Source organism: Eublepharis macularius, chromosome 8 (assembly GCF_028583425.1).
Source record: "Eublepharis macularius isolate TG4126 chromosome 8, MPM_Emac_v1.0, whole genome shotgun sequence".
NCBI lineage: Eukaryota > Metazoa > Chordata > Lepidosauria > Squamata > Eublepharidae > Eublepharis > Eublepharis macularius.
The window spans coordinates 94,638,107-94,653,769 of record NC_072797.1 but is presented as its reverse complement, the minus strand read 5'-3'; positions in this window follow the sequence as shown (position 1 = coordinate 94,653,769).

Sequence of the window (15,663 nt, the reverse complement as noted above, 5' to 3'; positions counted from 1 at the left end):
CCTGTCAGCTTTGAAAACGTTTGGAAGGGAGACTTCATTCATGGGCAGCAATTCGAAAGACACTTCCTTGGGAGTAAGCACTATTGAATAGAATGGGACTTACATCTGAGTAAGTTGTTTAGGATTGCTCCCCCCAATCCTGTGAGCCATTTATCTACTCTGCCCTTTCAAAAACAATCCCGCCTGCCCCATAACAAAAGGAAATGCAAAGGTATTAAGACTGGAACTACAGAAAAAGAAAAAAGTGAACATGAAGCAGGATAGTTTTTTGCACTTGTTGCAGTGCTTTCCTACTTGGGAATGCCCCATGCTGCTGCTCTGCCCACTGACACTTGCTTTCTCCAGGTTCGTTGTTGTTTTGTGTGTGTGTGTTATTGTGTTTGAGGAAAAACTCAGTGGATCAATCTTTTAGACTAAGGGGAACTAACGGTTGATGCTGTTTTTGGTTAGGCCAAAAGCAACTGCCCCAGAGCCTCGTTTACCCACCCACCCCAGAAAAGAACAGTGTGCGTTTGCGCATGTGACACCAAAGTGCTCACAATGGACTTTAATGAAAAAAAACCAACAGATGTTCCAAACTGGGACCAGTCCCGTCAGACGAACTAGCAATGAAACAGGATTGTTCCAGAAACCCCAGAACAAAAACTGAAATGGAAACTTTCTAGATGCACACTCATAGTGCAAAACAGGGTTCATGTAGTCTTTTGCTGAGTAGAGTACTTTCTTCTGTTTTGCTTCACCACAGATGTTCCCAGTCAAAGTCTTTTGGCTGGCACCAAAGGGCAGCTGTGTTGTGCAAATACTGGAGTTCAGAGGGCCCTGTAAGGTCAACTGAAGCAACTGTGGTAGCCTGTAAAACAGTGTATTAGTGTTATTGGAATTGGTCTCCTTGTGAGAAGGGGAAATTAGCAGCAAAGAGAAGGCTGTGCAAGATATTCCACCAATTTTTACAGTGTCTCCTCCCCAAGGAAACTGATGAGATTGGTTCTTCGAAAACAAAAGTAATTTTTATTTAAAGGGGGAAACTCACAAATGCAAGAAGTAACACACAAGTACGCAAGGTTCCTAGGAAAGCAGTGGTGAACATTGGAATAGATTTCAGGGATTTGGGGGTGATAATTATCTATCCAGAGAACAGAGGAGTCCACAGGGGAAGAATGCTTCAAACAGCCAGGTTTCTTGACCAGGAGAAGCTCAAAGAAGGAGACTCTGAGGGTATAGAGCTTAGATCCAAAGAAGCACACACACTTTGAGGGGGGCAAAGCCTGGTTCTTATAGGGCAAATCAGGCCCTGGGGCTGGAGAGTACTTTGGTTGTCAAGACAAAGGACCCTAAAGGTCACCCCCTGGGAATGACAAAGGTTTGATTACCTTTGACTGGTGATACCGGGGTGTTACAAAGAAATCAGATTGGTTACTCTTGGTGCCTTAGAAAGAAACGACAGTTATTTAAATATTACTGGAGCTTGACTAATAAATTTAGAGTCTTGATTAGATGTTCCCAGGAAGAGTTATAAACTTATCAGAGCCGATTGATGGCCCTCAATTGTAGGGTGGGGTCATAATCAGTAGGAAGAGGGGAGATTGGAATGTTCAGGATGGTGACTCATGAGCACCTCTTTGTCAAGATACACATTCTGCAGCGTGGGGAGGAAGGAGCCAATCACACCCAGTCACTCGGTTTGCATTCACATTCCATTCATGACTCACACACAAGGCAGAACCTTTATTAGCATAACTGTAACAGTGTTGAAAACAGGCAGAGCCTGTTAATTGTTAAACATTTTAAACACGCTTCTCCTCTTGTATACATGGTAAAGGAAGTTTGCCACCATTTCAGTGACTTCAACCTTGGTTGAGGCTAAAAAACTCACTATCTTACTCTCAACAGATTTGCCCTCCAGTGATTGCAGTAGGTAATCCAAATAAAATGCACGTAAATCATCATAAAATCTGCACGATAAAAGTACATGGGCTGTATCCTCGATTTCCAACATCCCGCAGGGGCATAACCTTTCTCCAAATGGGATTTTTTTGAATCTTCCAAATAATACAGCAGAAGGAAGCACATTAAAATGGGCCAACATAAATGCCCTTCGAATACAGGGATCAATTAAACAGGAAAAATACTCTGCTAGTGCATCACTAAATGGAATCCCCCATTGAATAGCAGAGCAATGTCCCAAAGCGAGACTTCTAAGGTCTTGTATCTCCATGTCAATTAGCCTCTGTTTAATCCTAACAAAAGCATTCTTCTCAGATAAAAGGTACAAATCATCTATGTTGAGCCCCATCAATGTAATTTTCCTTTCGATGTAGTTCAACCAGTCACACATGTTAGACTCACATAACATATACATTATGAGACTATTAGGCTCGCTTCGAAAATGTAGGCAAAGCCAGAATTTGATGGTTAAGTTCCATGCCTTTGTAACTAAATGTCTCGGGTTTGTCTCGAGGCAAATTGCTGCATAAGGTAGGCAAGCTGGAAGCCCCAAGATTTCCCTAAGAAATTTAGATTGGACTCTTTCGATCACTTCGTTGGAAGTGGAAATAGGAGCACCATATAGTAGCTTAGCGCATATTTTATAGTTAAACACTTTAAGGACAGCAGATATAAATTGATTTCCTTTCGTGTAAAAGAAGTGAGAGATTGCAAGTTCACTGCCCTTGCCACTTCCCTAATATGAGTGGCCCAATTTCCACTGTAGTGGAAATGGATTCCGAAATATCTGAAGCTCTTCACCTGTTCAATGGAGTTACCTTGTACAGTCCAATGAAAGGTCCTCCAGCTTTGACCAAATATGATAATTTTGGACTTCTCAAAATTTAGGGAGAGCTTGTTCTTATCACAATAATTTAAGAAATGCGTCAGCATCTTTTTCATCCCGACTTTTTTGAGTGAAAGGAGTACAGCATTGTCGGCAGCCATTCATGACTCATTGCAGTGGCAATTCTGCCTGTCCACAGCAAAAGGAAAAGTTATGGAAGAAAACATTGCTCTTTTTAGGCAGGGGTGGGGGTAGGTTGAGAATTCAGACAACTATGCCTCCTGCCTGTCTGCACTTGGGTGATGGAAATTGGTAGTAATTAATGCAAGAACATCCTCTCATCATGGGAACAAAACGGTAAAGCACAAGAAAACATGGCACCAACAGGCAACAGCAGGATGCAAAGGTACTAATTGATTGGCATTATAGAAAATGAAAAAAGGTGAATATAAAGCAGGATTGTTTTTTAAAGCTGCTGCCGCCCTGCTACCCCTTTGCCAGCAAGTTTCCCAACATAATGTGCACCCACCAACACTACACACACATAGTTGTGTGTGTGTGGTGTAACTAAAGAAAAACTGGGTGGACTGCTAGTTTATAGGGAGGACTGTGTTCTGTGTGATTTTGGTGTCATTAAGTGCAAAAATAGCTGCCCTGAAGAGTTTAGAAGCTCTCATTGCTAAAATGGGGCTGAAACTCATGATAACAACAACAAAAGGATTAGATCCATGTTAGCAACATCCCATCTGGAAAAAAAAAACAATAATGGTACATAGTTCCTTTGGAAGCCTGAAACTGAAATGGAAATTTTTCAGCGCATACTCCTACTGTATAGTATTGCCAGTAAATCACCAACACTATGAAGTAGTGAGTCAGGAACACATGGTCCTACTGACAGATATTGCAAATTGGCAAAGGCAGACTGAATGACAATGACGTGCAGTGCCCTTCACAGCCATGTGCTGCTGATGTCATTTATATATAGGAGGTTGTACTGTAAACAAATACTGAGATTACAGTAGCATCTTGACTACTGTAACATGCTCTTTGTGGGGTTACCCTTGAAGAAAATTCAGAAGTACAAAATACAACAGTTCACTTTTGTCTTGAGTGAGCTGACTGGAGCATGTTGCACCAGTCTTCAGACAGCTGCATGGGTATTTATTGGATCTGATGCTCAGTTTAAGGAACTGGTTCTTACTGAACTGGAACCCACATAGCTGGGGGAGGGGGCATCTTGTATGAAATTGTGAGCTAGTTATACCATGACAATCATATTTTTGTGCTCTACTAACCCCTGGGATGGTATTTACTAATATTAATAACCTTATGGGGATTAAATGCTTTCCCACTCCCTTTATTTTTAGAGGAGCCTTTAAATTATCATTGAGAATTAAAGATAAATATAATTTTTAGACAAGAAGGGAGTTCTTCTGACTCTTGAAAGGTTACACTCTGAAAATCTTGTTGGTTTCTAAGCTGCCACTGGACTCAAATCCTGCTGTTCTACTGCAAACCAATATGGCTACCCACCTAAAATAATTAGTAAGAATTTACATCACATTGACAGTCTATAGTATGAACCTTTAAAATCTATTTCTAATAAGCACAAAGCACAGATATAAAACTGCTACCTTATAGATAAACTGGGTGGCCTTCCTTTTTTAAGACAGAAGAAATGTTTTTCACTAACTAATTGAATGACAGGAAAAATAATGGCTCAGATCCCATCTTACCCAGTCTTTCAAGCACACTTACTGGTGGCATAAGGAAATTTTAGCCTCCTGAAGTCCAAGTCAGCTGTTGATAACTGCTGAAACCTTGAAAACTTGGTGTAGTGTTTAAGAGAGACAGGACTCTAAGCTAGAGAACCAGGTTTGATTCCTCACTCCTTCACTTGAAGCCAGCTGGGTGACCTTGGGTCAGTCACAGCTCTCTCAGAGCTCTCTCAGCCCCACCCACCTCACAGGGTGATTGTTGTGGGGATAATAATGTACTTTGTAAACCGCTCTGAGTGGGAATTGTTATCCTGAAGGGCAGTATATAAATTGAATGTTGTTGTTATATACTGTACTGCTTAGAAGGAATTTGTCTAATAAAGTTCGATAAGTTCACAACAACGTGAATATTTCAGTTTGGTATACCAATGCAATATGAACATTCGGCTGCCATTTCAAGTTTCTTCTCTCTAAGCATACCATGATGGTTTGGCTTGAATCTACACAGGTACAAAGACAGGCTAATGAAGTGTGATTTTCCTGTCTCCCATCTCCCTTGGGAGTCTAAAATAAACTCAAGAATCCTGTTCCAGGGAGGATTATGCACTGTGGACAGAAGTACTTGCAGAAATGTCTCTCTTTAATTCTGGTTTTATTGCCTCTCACTAAAATCGAAAATATATGTCAAATTGATTAATTCCTTAAAATCAGAATGAGAAAGAGAACCCTAAACTGCCATTTCCTCAATCATGCACAATTTTTTCAAAATTCTACTTTCTGTCATTAACTTAACCTTCAGTCAGTAATTAGATACTTTTGTCAGTATCCTGGAATACACTGGAAGAATATCTACCTCCAGTTCCAATACCAAAAAAGAGTATGTATAATGTTCCAGTCATGAATTATGTGAGTTTTCCCCCAAGATTCTCAAGTTGCATGTGTTCAGGTCAATTTTTAAATTAAAGTGGAACATATATGATAGCGTAAGTCCCCTCTGTGCTTTATATCAATGTATTCTAGTACTTGAAACATTCTTTTACTTTCATCTTGGCTCACCTTGGGAATTGAAGTCAGAAGACCCACCCCCCCAATCTCTCAGCACTCTATCAGGTGTGGTACTGTTGCCCGCATACTATGGTTTTATGTAAAAATTGCCCCTGACTCTGTGTGGTTCCTTCATATGTGAATAGCAGGTTGCCTCTTTTTTCACTTACAATAACTTCAGCTCAGAGCAGGGTATACCGGAGGAAAAGGTGCATCTGCCATTGTTACACTGGAGATATTGGAGTATTATCTGAGGTGTTTCTCTTATATATTCAGGTCAATAACATAACATTTCCATATATTTCTCCTACCTTTCTCCTGTCTTTAAACCCCTGGTTGCATTTACATAGAAGTAAAAAGTCAATATAGCTACGTACAGTGCAGTCCTATGCAATGCTACTCCAATCTAAGTCCATTACAATCAATTACATTAGGCTGGAGCAACTCTGCATAGCATTGCACTGTTAATCTGATGAATAACGCTGGCTATTGAATCTTAAGAACAGGCTGCTCTGAAAGACTGGAACAATAATGGGGGTGTAAATATGCTGTGCCTTCACTGTGGACATCATAGCCTTTTCTAGGAACTCTATATAGACAGTCTTGAATAAAATGGAGGTGTAAACTAATACTATTTAGACAGAAATTTAATTGTGACATATTAAGAGAAGAAGCAAAACAAAACATCTCATAAATGATTATTTTGGCTGATTCATCTCTTCACTGTCGGAACTAAGATGGAATGAGCCAGCCTGGCTTTCAAATCTATACTTCTGAATTACAGTTTAAAGCACCAGAAAAGTCCAAAATAGTACTGACAACACTGTATGGTTCCAACCAACCCACATGTCTTCTGTGCAGCGATTAGGTAGAAACTGGAGAGGGAGAGAGAAAGAGAGAGAGAGCATCAGGCAGACCAGCATAGCAAAGTGATCATCATCTATCAAGCAAATTCAGGATTGTCACAAGTTAGTAACATTGGTTAGAGAGTAAGGTAGCTTAGTCTGAACAAATTATCAGAATGCTCTGATAATGGAGATTTTGTTTGATATCTGTGTATTAAAAGGAAAAAATCAAGATATCTTTGAAAAGAAATCCTAGTGTCTTGCTTTCCTGGATTTTGAGAAAGATGCAATCTAAGAAGATAATGCAAATACTGCTTCAGAGCAGAAGATACAGTTTATGCAATAGTAAAGCCTTCTTCGTAATTATATGGTGTTACGAAAGTCTGGATGGAGAAATTTATATCTCGAGTCAGAGGAAGTGTCAACATTCCATAAGTAAGAATTAGAATTACAGAGTTATAGGATCATTATGCAAATACTTCAAAAGAGTTTGTGCTTTTTTGCAGCCCTCTTTGAGTTCATAGCTTTATGAGAATTGTTGAGTTGTGCAGGTGATACAAAACAGACACGAAACAAGCTGTGGGCCCCCGTTTTCTACTCTGTCCCTTTTTGAAAGCATTACACCAGGCTTAATTACAACAGATGAGGGGCCCCTATTTGACACTTACATTAACTTGATTTTTTATGCTTGTTAAAAGCCAGTGAGGCAAACAAGTGTGAAAACTGTGAATCTCTGAGGCATAACTTTTATACTGTCTGATATCAATAGGCTTGTTGTGTCACACCAGATGTATATGCATGAGTTCTTTTAGCATGATGAGTCAGAAGAAATTACAAGAATCAGGATGTCTGATCTTATGAATTATTAACCAAGCTTTTGTTCCAGCATCAGCAGAAATACTTTGGGAACAAAAGGGAATGGTGTTGCATCTCTTGGTAAAAGGTCAATTTTCTCTTTGCCGGAAGGGGCAAAATGGTTCTTGGTTGATGGGCTATTTTAGATAAAATGGCATGGTTTTAAAGTATATTTTTTCTTTGTCAAGCACAAAGAAGTAGGGTCATTCAGGGCCACCGGGAGGTCCACTGTGGCAGCTGGTATGGCCCTGTTATTGGTCTTCAAATCCAAGATAGAATCTGATGACAGTACAAATCAAATCAGTAAAAGCAAATCACAAACGTTGATGCTGTTCATATAGTACTTTAATAACACTAGTAGGGGTGCATATTATGAAATTTCTGAGTAAAAAAACACCATGAAAGTTGCTGTTTCAGATTATTACTGTTATTTTCTGTACTGGTAACACAGATCTGGGATGCTTGGGAATTACAAAATTCTCTCCCCCTGCAAAAAGTCTTTATTGGTTTTTGTAATTGGGTGATTTCCTAGAGGAGGGCCTGGCGAAGGTGGCTCCTGGCCTGTGCAAGCTGGGCCACCCTCCTTTTTTCCTTTGCAAGTAGGATAACTGGGACTGAGGGGCACCTTGTTCAAGGGCCCACAGAATTGAACCTCTTGGTTCAATTCATTTGAAACTTGGTGGGTAGGGTGGCTTTGGTGGACAGGCAGCACTACCTATGCTGCAATTTTGATGTCACTCCATTGCCTGTGGAAAAAGTCACCCATAGGTAATAATAGCAGAGTTGTCTTTCTTCTTCCCTCCCTCCTTTGTGGGGGTGGAACCCTTTTTTCTTTGCAAGCAGGATGGCTGGTGGCACTTTGTTTAGGAGCTTATACACTGGATCCCATAGTTTAATTTGATTAAAACTACAGCCCCCCCTGAAAAAAGTTCCCCATGAGGAATAATGGTAGAGCTGTGGGGCAGGATGGGGTATGGAGGTTTTTGCAAAGGAAGCTTTCTTCAGTTTGTGAAAAATAACAAACAACAGACTGTAACAAGGAAGGATGACAAACACAGTTTTCAGCAGAAAGGTAAAACATTTTATTGTCAGTCAGTCACTGTAAGAACAGGCAAATGAAATGAATGCAGGCAGGGTTTTTTTTTAATGCTGTTGGACAGGCAGCACCCTCCTGTGGGGCCACCACTTGACTACTATCCACCCCTCCATAGGAATCAGGAGAGAGATCGGCTCCTGCACTGAGAGACATCTACTTCAGTGGCCTGTGAAATCAAATCCGTCATTCAATCTGTTTGAAATTTAGGTGGTCTTTAGATTAGAGGAAGGACTATGTTCTGTACAAATCTGGTGCTATTATCTTTATAAACAGTTACCCCAGACCTTTGAATACAATACAATACAATACAATATTTATTAATATGGTCTAGGACCAGCACAGAACATCCAAAATTGTTCCTTTGAATAAAACACATAATATATATTCTAGGGTTGCCAGATTCCCACATCCTCACAGCAGGAGGCAGAAGAACTGGCACTTACCTGCTGCGCCATCCAGGAATGCACTCTGGGAGTCAGGTTCCCCCGCCTTTTCCCTCACCGGCCAGATAAGCAGGGGTGGAGGGTGTGAGCAGGTGATCCCCCACCCCCAGCGGGGGACTGGCAACCCTAATATATTCCCTATTGAAAATGATGGTCCCCAAATTCCAGAACCTGAAAAACAGCATGGATTTGAATCTCAAGCAGGTAATATTTTACCTGAATATCAGCAGTCATGGTAAAAATCCACACTCACGCCTGAATCCCAGTTCCAAAATTATAACAATTTTTTTCTTCTCAGAGCACATCCCTAAACATTAGAATCAATTGACAGATATTATTGATTAAAACAGGGAGGAATCCCAACATGAAAGAAAATGTAGTGATTAATTGGGATTGAGGTCTGGGCCTGATTGCACCTTGTCAGGAAAAAAAATCAGTAATACTGAGATACTCTTCCCTAAGAATGTGTGCCTTCTAGCTGAGCCATTAAAACCTGAATTTCAAGATCTTTTTTCAGAACTGTAGCTCAGCTTCCCTTAAGTGAGCTGTTTTCTGTATCTTTCACCAAGCACTCAGAACCCATTTTGATTACTGTTGGGTTGGTCAAAATATTCTTACAATTGCTCACTGCAACTGTAAAATCTGATTAAGGAACAATGTTGATTAAAATGAATATTGACACATTAGATACTTATGTTACCCTATTAACCTTCACTTTGTTTTGGAAAAGGGTAAAGTGTGATTGAGTTTTGAAAAGTTTAATAAAAAATGACTGTAGATAATCCCAAAGAAAGATATACCCTGATTGCTCTTCACAGAATCTTATTTTGCCAATTTGTTTGATGCCTGTTAATTGTTCTTTTATGTCCTCTGATTCTGAATAAAAATAACCTTTGATATGACATTAGAGAGAATTGTCACTGTCTAGAAACCAAGGAATTCACCCAACCATGTGCATACTTATTAAAAAAAAAATCTCTGCCACCTTTCTATCCAGATAGGGCCCCCATGGCAATGAACAGCAAAACACTGAAACATTTAAGACATTAAAACAGCATTAAAAGTGGAGACTTCCGGTTTGGGATTCATGGAGGTCTGACGCAGCTCCAACTGCGGAGCTGACCGGACTGCCATTTTAAGCGGCCGGCGGGGGCAAAATAGCCCGCGGCCGACTGCTCTCAGGCGGAGAGCAGGCAAAGAACGCTCAAGACCTCAGGGCGCGTTGATCTTGGGCGAGGGGGGGCTCTACGCGATGGGCCCCCTCATGACCCTTGAGGTCCCACCCTGTGACAGGTCGGCTATGATCTCTGCGGCAGTTTTGGGGCCAATGCGGTTGGCATAAGACCTACGTACCCAAGCTTCAACAGGGGAAAGAGGAGTAGAGGAGAAACGAAGATTGAAACAGTGATTACAACCCACGGAAAGTGAATGGGAAGGTAAAGATCACTATCTTCTGATACGGGACAGATTGTTAAAAGTAAAGAAGATTAAAAGTAGATTTTAAAACTGCAACAGGCTAACTATAAGGAGGAGAAGACTCGGCAAGAGTCGAAATAGAAAAAAGACTAAGTTTAAAGAAGTTATTAAAGAATTTGGACTATTGTTTTGAATACTTGCGGTTATGGAGCTGTGAGAAAATTTTACCATCGTGAGAGCTACTGCGGGAAGTCAGGAGGCAGGAAGTACGTAATAACAATAGAGTTGCTGGACAGAAGCGGCCCCTGCCGGAGGGCAGGAAGAAGGGAATCACCATCTTTGAAAGGGGAAAAGCCGCGGCTTCAGCGGAAGAGGAAGTAAGCCATTTTGGATTACAAAAACCATAGAAGAATCATAGAGAAAAGACGCCCGACATTTTGGATTTTCTAAAAGTTTTTTCTTTGCAAAAAGACCGGGACATTTAAATTAAAAATTAAAAAGACACTAAATTTTACGCCACGGAGTTAAGGAAGAGGGCGGACTCGTGGGAGTGAGCTAAGGCAAGCCCCACGATGTCGAAAAAAGAGTGGCAATCGGCAATAGAGAACCTAGACAAAAAACTCTTAGAAGTGATTAAAGAACTTAAGGACATGAAACCGGAGCTGATCAAAGAAGTTAAACAGACAGTGAAAAGTGAGCTGTCAGAAGTAAAGAAAGGTATGGAAACAATGCAAAATGAACTGCAAGGAACACAGCAGAGAGTTAAAGTAGTAGAAGGCGCGGTGGAGAATTTAGCTGACACGCAACAAACAGAGATGAGGCTGATGAGGGGGAGAATGGCGGTTGCGGAAAGTAAACACATGGAGAAGCAGCTAAGATTTCGCGGCTTGCCGGAAGTGGAAGGAAAGACAGCGCAAGAACAGATGACTGAGGTGTTAGCTGAATACCTGGGGAAGGAGGAGGAGGAAGTTGTGGCTATCCTGGACGTGGTATATCGTGTAAATTCAAGAATTGCGACCCAGAGGAAATTACCAAGAGATGTGATTGTGCAATTCACGACCAGAAATATGAAAGAGAAGATTGTGACTAAACAGTTTCAAGATCCATTGGAGATTGACGGCAAGACGATTATCATAATGAAGGAACTACCCAGATCGGTGTTATTGGACCGGAAAAAATATAAGGCGCTAATTCAGATTTTGAAGGACATGAAAATTAGGTACAGATGGGAATTACCAGAAGGAGTGTCCTTTGAATTTGGAGGGGCCAAAAAACGCATCAGATCTGAACGAGAGATGGAGCGATTTATAAGAGACAATGAAAAGGACTTACCAGCAACAAGATTATGATTATGGAGTGTAAAGTTTTATCTTGGAATGTAAACGGACTTAATTCACCGAATAAGAGAAAAAGCATTTTTCACTGGCTATTAAAACAAAAATGTGATATTGTATGTTTGCAAGAGACCCATATTCGAAAACAAGATGTAAAGTATTTAAAATCAAAAAAATTGGGCAATGATTTTGCAGCGGCCTCTAATAAGAAAAAAAGAGGAGTAGTGCTTTATATTAAAGAGGAGCTGCAGCCAAAGTTTGTAATGAAAGATGTGGAAGCCAGATTTATAGCAGTGGAATGCGTATGGAATTTAAAGAGAGTGCTGGTAGTTGGAATTTATGCACCTAATGGAGCAAAAGAAAGCTTCTTTGAGGATTTAAGGAAGCAACTAGATGAACTTTCATATGACCAGATAATACTTGCTGGAGACTTCAATGGAGTGACAAATTTGGATTTAGACAAAAAATCATCAACTGCACAAACGAAGAGAGGATTGCTACCAAAGTTGTTTTTTGAATTGATACAACAGGAAACCTTAGAAGATGTATGGAGAAGACAAAACCCGAAAAGCAGACAATTTACGTTCTACTCCGCAAGACACTTTACACTATCGAGAATTGATATGATCTGGGCCTCAAAAGACTTAGCGTTATGGACTAAAGAAGTGGAAATAATGCCGATGGTAGGCTCGGATCATAATCCAATTATGTGGAAATTGGGGAGAAGGAGCAAAAGGAAAGGATGGAGAATAAATGAGGACTTACTTCAAGAGGGAGAGAATATGGAGATGCTGAGAAGAGAGACAAAGTTCTTCATACAATACAACATGAATAAAGAAGTACCAACCAACAAGGTTTGGGACACTTACAAGGCGGTAATTAGGGGCATACTAATGGACTTCAATGGAAGAGCCAGAAAAAAGAAAGAGGAGAAGAGACAGGAGATTATGGAGAAAATAAAAGCCAAAGAAATACAGTTAAAGAAGAGACCAGGGAAAAAGAAAATTCATCAGGACATTAAAATATTACAAGAACAGCTGACAGCAATGAATAATAAAGAATTGGAGTGGAATCTTAAAAGACTGAATCAAAAAGGGTTTGAAGGTGCAAACAAACCTGGGAAATATTTGGCATGGCAATTGAAAAAGAGAAAGGAAAAGAAAACAATAAATAAAATATGTGAAGATAACAAAACGTATTTGGAACAGACATCCATTAGTAGAGCCTTCTATAAATTTTATGCTAAATTGTATAATAAGAAAGAGGTGAATAAAGAATCAACAGCGACATACTTGGAGAAAATGAAGCTCCCAGTAATCTCGGAAGCGTGGAGAGACAGACTGAACAACGAAGTAACGGATGAGGAAATAAAAATGGCAATACAATCAACAAATTTGGGAAAGGCGCCAGGGCCAGACGGACTTACAGCCAAATTTTATAAGACAATGGCCAATGAACTGGTACCATTCCTAAAAGAAGTGATCAATGGAGTATTAAAGGATCAACGGATTCCAGATACCTGGAAGGAAGCTAATATTTCATTGATCCCCAAAGAGGGCCAAGATCTGACTAATGTGAAAAATTACAGACCCATATCCTTACTTAATAATGACTATAAAATCTTTGCGAAGATACTGGCAGAGAGAGTGAAGGGATGGCTTTCGGAAGTTATTGAGGAGGAACAAGCAGGTTTTTTACCTGGTAGACAAATCAGAGACAATTTAAGGACAGTGATCAATGCTATTGAGTATTATGATAAGCGTTGTGACAAAGAGGTTGGTTTCTTCTTTGTTGATGCTGAGAAAGCGTTTGATAATTTGAACTGGGACTTTATGTTTGCCACTATGGAAAAGCTACAAATGGGAGAAAGATTCATAAGAGCAGTTAAAGAAATCTACAGAGACCAGAATGCAGCAATTGTGGTGAATGATGAGACTACTAAGAAATTGACTATAAGTAAAGGAACAAGACAAGGTTGCCCGTTGTCTCCGCTGTTATTCATTTTGGTATTGGAGATACTGATGATACAAATACGACAAGATGAAGAAATCCGCGGAATAAAAATAAAAGACTTTTCTTATAAGGTCAGAGCATTTGCGGACGATATAATGTTAATTGTGGAAGACCCAATGGAGAATATGCCAAAAGTGATAGAGAAGATCAAGGAGTTCGGAGATTTGGCAGGGTTTTATATTAACAAAAAGAAGTCAAAGATACTATGCAAAAATATGACTAAGCAAAAACAACAACTGTTAATGGAAATAACGGACTGTGAAGTAACAACTAAGGTGAAATATTTGGGAGTTGAACTGACTGCAAAGAATATAGATCTATTCAAAAACAACTATGAAAAATTATGGACTCAGATTGAGCAAGATTTGATCAAATGGAATAGACTGAATTTGTCATGGTTGGGAAGGATTGCAGCAGTTAAGATGAACGTGTTACCAAGAGTAATGTTTTTGTTACAGACAATACCAATTATCCGAGACTCTAAGCAGTTTGAAAAATGGCAGAGGAAAATATCAGACTTTGTTTGGGCAGGCAAGAAGCCTCGAGTGAAAATGAAAGTTTTACAAGATGCAAAGCAAAGAGGCGGAATGCAACTGCCCAATCTGAGACTTTATCATGATGCAATCTGCCTAGTTTGGTTGAAAGAATGGATGACATTAAAGAACAAGAAATTACTAGCCCTAGAGGGATATAAAAAAATATTCGGATGGCATGCATACCTATGGTATGATAAAGTAAAAGTGAACTCTATGTTCTTACATCATTACATACGGAAAAGCCTATTTGCAACTTGGAAGAAGTACAGAGACTTTCTACAAGAAGGAACCCCCATGTGGGTGGTTCCATATGAAGTAATAGATCCGAGAGCTGTCGATACTGAGCAACAGTGTTTAACATATAAGGAGATAACCCGAATAGAATCTTCTAAACTTAAAATAAAGACACAGGACGAGTTATCACCCAACTATGATTGGTTTCAGTATAGGCAGATCAGAGATCTCTACAACTCGGACTGTGCAAAGGGAGGCATAAGAACAGAGAATTCGGAACTAGAGCAGACACTTTTAAAAGAGGATAAGAAGGAAATTTCCAAGGTATACCAAGTACTGTTGAAATGAAGATACTGAAGATGAAATAGTTAAAGTACAAATGGTGAAGTGGGCCATAAATTTTAACAAAGAAATAACAATGGAGGCATGGGAACACTTGTGGAAAAACACAATGAAGACTACAACGTGTACTAATATTAAAGAGAACATTTACAAAATGATCTATCGTTGGTACATGACACCAAAGAAGATTGCGCTAGGGAATTCGAACACTTCTAATAAATGCTGGAAATGTAAAAAACATGAGGGCTCTCTGTACCATATGTGGTGGACGTGTGAGGTAGCTAGGCAGTACTGGGGAGAAATAATAAAAGTAATAAGTGAGATTCTACAATTTCAAATCAATAAGAACCCAGAACTCCTGCTACTGAACTTGGGAATGGAGAATATTCTAGCCCAATATAGAACATTGCTATTTTACATGACAGCAGCGGCCAGACCTTTGTATGCGCAAAAATGGAAAGTACAAGAAGTGCCAACTATTGAGGACTGGACTTACAAATTGCTGTATATGGCCGAAATGGACAAAATGACAAGAAAATTGAGAAATCTGGACCCAGGACAGTTCAACACAGACTGGGAGAAGCTGAAGCAATATGTGTTGAAGAAATGGGAGGTGGGAGGAGAACTGTGGCCGTTTGAGAACTATTGAAACATGACAAAATGTAGAGGGGGGGTGACTTTACCGGAGGGTAGAGAGAGAAATGAAAATGTCTAAGCAGCTATCTTGTTATATATAGAAAAATATACAGAATATGGATAGAAAATAACTAACTATAAGGACCGATTAATTAATATTGTTTCTGGTAAAAACGTGTAACATGTTAAACTGAATAAGTCTACCTGAAGAAATATATGGATCAAATTGATTGATAACTTTTGACGATAGTTATATAGATGTATAATTAAAGAAAGAGGAAATTAATAATATAATTAAATATAACTAAAGTAGAATGAAGATAAGATATGTAGAAAAAATAATATATAGAATATAAGTTAAATTGGTTGACTTATATGAAT